The sequence below is a fragment of the Coenobita brevimanus genome, chromosome 113, assembly GCF_032717465.1.
Source record: "Coenobita brevimanus isolate Jiangsu-jjx chromosome 113, ASM3271746v2, whole genome shotgun sequence".
NCBI lineage: Eukaryota > Metazoa > Arthropoda > Malacostraca > Decapoda > Coenobitidae > Coenobita > Coenobita brevimanus.
In genome coordinates this window covers 4,644,692-4,653,053 of record NC_137066.1, presented here as the reverse complement: position 1 = coordinate 4,653,053, position 8,362 = coordinate 4,644,692, and positions in this window count along the sequence as shown.

The following is an 8,362-nucleotide window of genomic DNA, read 5'->3' as shown; positions in this document are numbered from 1 at the left end:
ACTCTCCTAACCCAAGACGTCCCGTTGACGTATGGGTACGTTGCAACATTTTGCATTTGCCAGTCCCGATGACGTACTGGTATGTTGTGCAATTGCAAGGTCCCTAATTTGCACAATTTTCAATTTTCACGCATGATTTTTCATACGTATACATGGGACACCTTCCTTTATTCCTCTACAAGATGCCAAGCAGGGACAATGCCTTACACTGCATAACATCTCCCCCCCATTGTCTCAGCAATTCTCCTGTTGCCAGTGACCTGACCAATAAAGACATTCAGGGCCAGAGTGATTCCTCAATCAATGACAATGTGAAGGCCAAAGTTTACAATAATAATCATAGCATTAAAGGAAGAAACAGTCAGAAATGATGATCAGGTAATGTGGCAAAAGAAGGTCAGGAATGGTGATGAGTTAATGAGTGAAACAATGCTTATAATGCCTATATTACCGTTTGAAAACCAATATACTCTCGTACTACATATAAATTCATACCAAATAAATAAATAGATTCTGTTTATGAGTGGTGTGGAATAGTTATCCTCCCATAGAACTCGTTTTCTTTGCAGCCAGCCTGATAGAAAACCCTGTAAGGTAAGGAGGTACTTCTACCTGTATCGAGTATTTTAAACCTCAGGTGAGCGATTTCTCTATGAATTTTCGATGTTTCTCACCAAAAGCGGAGGTTTTAGCCAAAAAAAACAAACAAACAAACAAAAATGGTCGGGAGTGGGGGGTGTAGGAGGTGCGAAAGTGCTCAGGACGTGACGGGTTAATTAACACTCTACCATACACCTTACCTACAACACTGAACAGACTTATACCCCAAAAGCTAGTACATTCAGACTTATCACCCTTACTTTTGTAAAACGGGACCACACAAGCACTTGCTCAGTCAATTGGCACCATACCTTGCACAAAGCCACATTCAACGATCTTACTAACCAGTCAACAGTAGTCGCTCCACCACCTTTCAGACATTCCACACCACACCCATCCATACCTGCAACTTTCCCTGTTTCCATCATCCTTTACTGCTTCCTGCACTTCCTCCATCATAATCAAAGTATCATTCAACTCTCCCAACAGATTTATTCCTTTTACCTTTCCTTCTGCCACAATCTCAGCCTCCCTTTCCTCCTCTACATTTAAAAATCTTTTAAAATACTCTGCCCATCTCTTCATTACTGCATCCATCTCAGTTAACATCCTTCCATCCTCTGCTTTTACTTGCTCTTCCTTTCCAGACTCTCCCATTAGCACCCTTTTCACCTCCTTCCAAAACGTTTACTTATTCCATTGAAAATTCTCAGTCAACCGCCTACCCCACCTCTCATCTGCTGCCACTTTTGCATCATCCACAGCCCTTCTCTCCCTATTCCTCTTTTCCTTATACCGCTCATGACACCTCATCCTTCCTCTGCAGCCACAGTTCATATGCACGTCTCTTCTCAGCTACAGCCATACTTACTTCCTCGCACCACCATTCACTTCCCTTTCTTACACCACCACCCACTCATCTCACACCACACACCTCTTCCACATGCCCCACCACAGCACTCTTAAACAACTGCCATTCCTCCTCCACGCTGCCATTCTCCTAATCTTTCACTGCGTTCCACTCACACTTCAATTTCTTCTGATAGTGTATCATTTTCTTTCATCCAACTCACTCACTTTCAATACCTCCCTGCCACACTTAACTCTCCTAGCTCTCACCCATCTCTTACCAACTGTCAACTTTCCCTCCACCAGGGAGTGGTCAGACATATCCCCACCCTCCCCTCTCAAAACTCTCACATCCAACAATCTTTCTATTACATTCCTGGACACAACCATATAGTCCATCAATGCTCTATCAACAACCCTTCCACCCTCGTGTCTTACCCATGTATACTTATTAATATCTTTCTTTTCAAACAAGGTCTTGCCAATCACCATCTCTCGCTCAACGCACATACCTATCATTCGTTCCCCAATTTCATTTCTTCCAGGCACACCATGCATACCAACTACACATTCAACTGGTACATTTCCCACTCTAGCATCCAGATCTCCCCTCATTACCACATTCACATTCGCTCCAAAACTCTGCAAACACTCATCAACATCATTTAAGAAAGACTCCCTCTCTTCTGCATCCCTGTCACTACCAGGCCCATATGCACTCACAAACACCCACAACTCACGTTCAAACTTCACTTTCACCCACATCAGTCTCGGTGGCACTTCCTTCCATTCAGTCACACACTGCTGTACTTCCGAGCCCACTAACAAGGCCTCACCTTCTCTTCCCCTCCCTCTGTCAACACCTGACAAGCTTCCATTCACACTTCCAAACTTAAGACTCACCCTTCCCTTTCATCTTCGTTTCACTCAAAGCTAACACATTCAACTTTCTTTTCAAAAACATTCCCCCAATTTCCTTCCTTTTAACCTCAATCATACTACATCCACACACATTCATAGACCCTGTCTTCAGGGTGCTGAAATAACTCAATCCCCCATCCCTTTTTATGGCCTGTCTCTTTTTAGGAACTAAAAAACTGAGGCAGGGGTCTCTAGTCCCCTCACCCCTCCCCTTTTGGTCGCCTTTTATGACACGCAGGGAATATGGTGACAGAATTCTTCCTAACATTCTTGGCCCCAGAGCAGTAGTAAAGAGAAGGTGAGGTTTCGAGGAAGAGAGGTGATGCTCAACAGAGCGAAAGTTAGAGGAAAGGCCACGATTGTTGCATAAATGAAAAAGAAGTGAGTCAGACAGTGGTTCCAGGCAGCTCAAGTCGTCACCGGGAGAGGGGCAGAAGGTGGGGGCACTTATGGTCCACCCCCTGGGGACTCCGAGGCCATGTGTTGAGCTGCCATAATTTTCTTTTGAATTTTGGAAAAGGAAGTGTATTGTGTACTGTCCATGCACTTTGATGTAGATAGTTAGAGAAACTAGTATTGGAGAGCATGCTGGCCTACTCTCTGTGTTACTGAGACACTGAAAAAGTTTAGCAAAAGGGGTTGGTCAGGAATAGTCCTGAGGGCTGATGAAACAGGAGCACCAGCTCTCCCTGTCATCAGCTTTCCATCCACCTCGGGGGTACTGCCCTGCTCGGTGGGCGGAACTCAGTGAAAGATCAGGAGAATGGCAGTGTGGAAGAGGAATGGCAGTTGTTCAAGAGAGCTGTGGTGGGGCATGTGGAAAAGGTGTGTGGTGTAAGATGAGTGGGTTGTTGTGTAAAAAAAAGAAGTGAATGGTGGTGCGAGGAAGTAAGAATGGTTGTGGCTGAGAAAACACGTGCATATGAAGTGTGGCTGCAGAGGAAGGATGAGGTGTCATATGAGAGGTATAAGGAAAAGAGGAATAGGACGAGAAGGGCAGTGCGTGATGCTATAGTGGCAGCAAATGAGAGGTAGGGTAGGGGGTTGACCGAGAATTTTCAACAGAATAAGAAAATGTTTTGGAAGGAGGTGAAAAGCGTGCAAAAGGGGGAGTCTGAGAAAGAACAGCGAGTAAAAGCAGAGGATGGAAGTATGTTAATTGAGATGGATGCAGTAAGGAAGAGATAGGCGGAATATTTTGTAAGACTGTTAAATGTAGAGGAGGAAAGGGAGGCTGAGATTGTGACATGAAAGATTGTTAAATGTAGAGAAGGATAGGGAGGCTGAGATTGTGGCAGAAGGAACGGTGCAAGGAATAAATGTGTTGGGAGAGTTGAATTATTCTTTGATCACGATGGAGGAAGTGCAGGAGGCAGTAAAGGAGATGAAAACAGAGAAAGCTGCTGGTATGCATGGGTGTGCTGTGCAATGTCTGAAAGGTAGTGGAGCGGCTATTATTGAGTGGTTGGTAAGACTCTTGATTGCGTGTTTTGTGAGAGGTATGGTGCCAGTTGACTGGGCAAGTGCTTGTGTGGTTCTGCTGTATAAAGGTAAGGGTGATATGTATGAATGTACTAGCTTTAGGATTATAAGTCTGTTGATTGTTGTAGGGAAGGTGTATGGTAGTGTTAATTAAAAGAGTTAGAGAGGGTGCGGAGGGAGTGATTGGTGATGAACAGTGCGGCTTTAGAAGAGAGGATGCGTGGATCATGTATTTGTTGTGAGACAGGTGTGCAAAATGTATTTAGCAAAAGGTATGGAAGTGTTATGGGCGTTCATGGATTTAGAGAAAGCGTATGATAGAACTGATAGGGAGGCTTTGTGGACAGTTTTAAGATTGTATGGACATGATTATACGTTGCCAAATTGAGTGAAAAGTTTTCATCTATATAGTAGAGCGTTTGTAAGAGTAAGAAATACTGAGTGATTGGTTTCCCGTGAGAGTGGGGTTGTGGGAGTGATGTGTGATGTCGCCTTGGTTGTTTAATATTTATATGGATCGTGTTGTAAGGGAGGTGAATGCAAGAGTGTTAGGTGGAGGTTTGAATCTGGTGAGTGCTGATGGTAAAGAATGGAGTCTGAATAAGTTACTGTTCGTGGATGATACTGCACTGATGGCTGATTCAGAGGAGAGACTGAGACAGTTGGTACAGGAGTTTGGAAGGATGTGTGAAAGGAGGAAATCGAGAGTAAATGAGAATAAGAGTAAAGTGATGAAGTGTACAAGGTTGGTAGATGGCAGGAGGATGAATATAGTTTTGAATGGTGAGTTGCTTGAGGAGGTAGAGAGTTTTAAGTATTTAGTGTCACATGTTGCTGTGGATGGAAGAATAGATGCAGAAGTGAAGTTTAGAATGAATGAAAAAGTAAAGGTGCTGCGAGGAATGAAAAAAGTGTTTAGATGTCCTTTGCTTAGAGTGAATGTAGAGACAAGGCTGTATGACAGTGTTGTGGTACCGACTGCGTTATATGGGGCTGAAACATGGAATATGGGTGTAGCAGAGAGGAAAAGTTTGAATGTCATGGAGATGAGGTGTCTGAGGAGTATGTGTGGAGTGACGCATATGGCTCGAGCGAGAAATGATGAAGTGCGATGGAGCATTTGAGTTGTGCGGGAGATGGCTGATCGAGTTGAGCACAGAGTGTTGCGATGGTTTGGGCATATGGAGAGAATGGATGATGAGTGATTGCTGAAAAACATAACTGGATAGGATGTGAGAGGTGCAAGGCTGAGAGGTAGACCACGGATAGGATGGATGGGCAGTGTGAAGAGTGTTGGATGGCGAGAAGGATGTCTGTTGAGCAAGGAAGGGTGGCTGTACGTGATAGAGATGATTGGAGAGAAATTGTGAATGAATAAATGATGACGCAGCCCTGAGGGGATATTTTCCCGCATTTGGTCAGATCAGCTGATTGGGTCAGTTGCGGGTAAGGGGATGGGTCCATTATAATGTGGCAGGGGTAAACCAGCTCTGCTGTCGGCCCCTGCTGAGGATATCGCTAATTTCACTGGGCAGTTGAGCCTTGTGCGGTGTGGTGGAGTGAGGATCTGTTCTTTCTCTCCCTGGGGCTAAGATGCGAATGAATGCGTTTGTGAGGATGAGTAAATTGGGAGTGTGTCGTCCTGTCTCGGCTCCCTCCCTTTCTTTGGGGGAAGTAGCCTAGGTATATAGACAGATAGTTTTTAATCTCTTCTACAATCATTACTTTCTCATCTTCACCCAGTACCGTCACAACTCTTCCATTTACCTTTCCATTTACTTATATCGCCTGTTTGTATTCTTTATCTTCACTTTCTGGCCTTCTCACTATTTCATGTCACAAATAATTCTGCATCCTTTCTTTTCATACATCAATCTTCCTCTCTTCTCCAGACGCTCTAAGCTTTTTGTTTGTTTATTAAATTTCCTTTGTGTTTCTCTGCCAGTTATATCAGAAACAGCTGACCTGACTTCTATTTTCTCAGTTTTCTCCTTACCCCTGTTACCCACACCAGTAACTCTCTTTATTCGTCTGTTTTCTTTAGTTTTTCCGGAAGTTTCTGTATTTCTCTTTCTCCTACTTTATCCCTTCCCTTCCAAATTCCTTCTTCTTTATTTCATCATCTTTTCTTTCCTCTGTTAATGAACTTCCCTTAAACCATTGCACTGACATTATTTTCCCATCTCTTTCCCTTCCTTATCACTTTTTTTTTTTTTTTTTTTTTTTTTCTGTGCCAGTGACTCTTTCTTCCCTGGTTCCTTACACTCCCCTTTTTTCTTGCGTCTCACCTATTTCAGAACATCCATCCTCTTTTCTCTGCTCTTTTTCGCTCTGCGCCGGTTATTATGTTTGCTCTGGCCTTTCTTTTTTAACTTTTTCTAGGCCTTTTTAATCCCAATCTCTTCCCTATTCCACCTGACCATTTTCTTAACATGCCAGCTACTCACATTGCATTTCTTCCCTCTCTCTCTTTCTGAATCTCTCTCCAATTCGATTTCAACCATTCTTTTCATTTTTTTTTTTACTTCCATTATCCCATTTTTCCATATTCCAACGTCTGATCTTACTTTTACTACTTTCCTTCTTCTTTCCCCTCCTCCTATCCACTTTCACTTCTCTCCGACAACCTCGCCTTCAGTATGGTTACGTCATGTTGTCATTTATTGTTTCCTATTCCAGACTAATTGCTTCAGTGTAGATGACTTTTTTGTTTAGTCAAGGGGGTAATGAGGAGTGAAATATGAAATACGACATCGTAGCGAGACAATCATCATCTCTGTTTGTTGCCCTCTTCCTTTATTTTGAATTCTTCATTATACCACCATTTCTGAATATCACTAGCTTTCCTTGTTCGTGTTTCTCAAACTCTATCTGTTTTCATACCAGTCAGACTCTTCACTTGTTTTCCCCCTCTCCCTTTAATTCTGGTCTTCCTGTTCAACCAGTTGTGCATTTTCCGTCCACAAAGTCTTTAGCCTTTTTATTCTTTTTTTCTTTTTTCAGTTACTTATCTGTTCCACCAACTCTGTCTGCATTCATGTCGTCTCACCTTTCATTCTTCTCCTTTCCTTTTCTGATTTTTGTTTAATTCCACTGGTTTTCTCTAATTTTCTGTCTCGTTCACCCTTTTCTCTCTTGCTTATTTTTCTGCACATTTTTTACCTCTTCCACTACCTTTCTCTTCTCTGTGTCTCTCCATTTTCTAATATATTCCTCTCTCTCGTGTTCGATTTCTTCCCTGCACAACAACTTCTGTTTCAATGTCAGCTGCTCTCTTCGTTTCTCTCGTTTCTTGCCACTCGTTTTACTCTCAATTTTCAATAGCTCTCTCCATTTTACATAACATTTCAATCCTTTTGCAATCAATCTTTATTATCCTTTCTTCCTTTTTCCTATCAAAGCCTCATTCCTGATGGTAGAAATTCCTTATATTCTTCTTCGAAACATTCATTCCTTCGTCCAAATCTTTCAGTCCTTCCTTCATGCCTTATTTCCCTTCTTTCCTTCTCCCTGATGTATTATTCCTCTTTCCTCCAAGCTGTTTTTCTCCAGTTTTCGTGCTTCTGCCAATTTTCCATTCCTTCTCTCCTCATCGTCGTCTGCCAGGCCTTCTGTCGGCTTCCCTTCCTTTCTTCTTGTAAATCTATATCTTCTCCTAATGTTTCTTCTGTTTTTCTACCAGTCTTTCAATCCACTCTCCTACCTCCTCTCCGTCCCTTCTTCTATCCCACCTACCTTTTCTCCTTCCTTCCATCCTTCCTTCCTTCCTCCCGTCCTTCCTGCTTGCATGTCCATTCCGGCCCCCCGTCACTCACAGATCCCATCATATGAGCGCCTCAAAGGTGTTTGTTATCAATACCACAAACAGGTGGTTATGCCAAATTTGAGACGAGAGGTGTGATAAATGTGGTAGTGATGATGTAGAAACATGTGATGTGAAGTTGGAGTGTGATGATGTTTGTGTTAATGCTGAATGACGAGGTGAGTGGCCTTGGTGATATGGGGGATGTATATGGTTCAATGAGTAAATTAAATAGGTATTATTACAGAGTGTGGTGATCTAGAAGGATGGAATGATGAGGGTGGTGTGTGTGATGATAATAAGAGCACCACAAACAGGTGATCAGGCTGAAGGAGAGGACTTGGGGAGATGGTTATGTTTTGATGTTGTGAGCATTTTTGTTAATGTTGGAGTCTAATGAATAATGTGATGTTAGGAGGTGTGTGAGACTGTGATGACTGATGATGATATTACGTAAGGTCATGTATGTATGGAAATGCTAGAAAATAGGGTGATGATGTTGGAGGTGTGATGATGTAATTATTGTCATTAACAGGTGATTATAAAGATGGGCAGAAGAGATACTAATGCCTAGGTGTGATGAGTGTTTGTGGTGATGCCGAGATGTTATGAGTGGCGTGATGTTACGTGATCTATGAGGCGCTGATGAGTTAGGATGGTGATATGAATTGTGGGGGCGTTTTGGTGTGGTGAGTGTTGTGGTAATGA